At 43.6% G+C, this 1,381-nt stretch overlaps 1 non-coding gene across 1 annotated transcript; it reads right to left on the bottom strand.

Annotated features, from left to right (window-relative positions):
- Positions 1–810: 810 nt before the first annotated feature.
- On the bottom strand, positions 811–882 carry TRNAW-CCA (transfer RNA tryptophan (anticodon CCA)). The gene has a single exon. It is a non-coding gene; the product is annotated as a tRNA-Trp (tRNA).
- Between the last annotated feature and the right edge of the window lie 499 nt (positions 883–1,381).

Genomic DNA, 1,381 nt, shown 5'->3' with positions numbered 1-1,381 from the left:
GCCTACCAGGCTCCTTCGTTCATAGGATTTTCCAGGCAAGAGTACTGAAGTGGGGTGCCATTGCCTTCTCTGCCCAACAGTGTAGGAGCTGGTATACAAGGAATCTTTCATGGAAAAAAAATCACTAAGAAATCTAATGAATTATCTCAGCAGTGGTTTTTAAATTGTCCTACAAGAGCTTTCTGGGTTCCCTATAGGTCCTCCTGGGCCCACTGTCCACAGCTAGTGAGAGTCTGTGTAGATGGGGCTTGACCTCCCCCCACTCCTGTTGCCACATTGACCAGAGCAAAACGTAAAGGTTAAAAACCTTTGGTTTAACATTTGGATTTCCAGCGGGAAAGCACAGGGAAGTATAGGAAGGAAGCACTTCCACTGTCTTAAAGACCTGGTCAGACAATGGCAACCATGACTTCTGCTCACATTCCCTTGGCCAGGAGTTAGCGATATGACTCCATGTAACTGCAGGAGGGGTAGAGCATTAGTCCCTAGCTAGGTAGCCACATGCCCAACTATACTAGACTATGGAAAAGGGGAGAACAAATTTAGGTGGAAAATAGCAATACCCACCACACCATTATGAAGACAGTTGAAAGCCAGAGAGAAAACTGAGGGAGAATTACTTGGAGCAAATATGGAAAAAGGTTGATGTCATTATGACATAGAGAAGTCTGAGGTGAGGTGAGGTGAAGTCGCTTAGTTGTGTCTGACTCTTTGTGACCCCATGGACTGTAACCTACTAGGCTTCTCCGTCCATGGGATTCTCCAGGCAAGAATACTGGAGTGGATTGCCATTTCCTTCTCCAGGGGATCTTCCTGACCCAGGGATCGAACCTGGGTCTCCCGCTTTGGAGGCGGACGCTTTAACCTCTGAGCCACTAGGGAAGTTCTGAAGAAATCTATAGAGGGGAAAAAAAAAAAAAACTTACACACCAATAAAAACTGGGCTAAAATCATAAACAACATAAATGTCCTACAAACATGAGAATTAGCATTGGTCATAACAAAGGACTTTTAAATGGGAAGAAATGTCATTGATTATCAATCTAAAAACAGAAAAAAAAAATTGGTGTGGGTTTAGGGCAAAGAAACTCAGGTGGTAGAAGATTCAGAGGAAAAGTCCACATCTCTTTCTCAGTCTCCTGTTGTTCATTATGTTGGAGGACACTCCACACACACACACACACACACACACACACACACACACACACACACACACACCAATTTACACTCCACTGCTTTTACAGATGTGGAATACTGACTTGGTTGAAGTCGGAGATAAGGAGGGGATTGTATCTTGTTTTTAGTTGCCTAGTCAACTTCCAAATGGCTTTGCTTATTTTTATTGCAGTCATCTTAGGATCTCAAGGATGTTACCAGTACT

This window comes from Capricornis sumatraensis, chromosome X (genome assembly GCF_032405125.1).
Source record: "Capricornis sumatraensis isolate serow.1 chromosome X, serow.2, whole genome shotgun sequence".
NCBI classification, from domain to species: Eukaryota; Metazoa; Chordata; class Mammalia; order Artiodactyla; family Bovidae; genus Capricornis; species Capricornis sumatraensis.
Note: the sequence above shows the minus strand (reverse complement) of the source record. Positions and strands in the feature narration are given on the sequence as shown.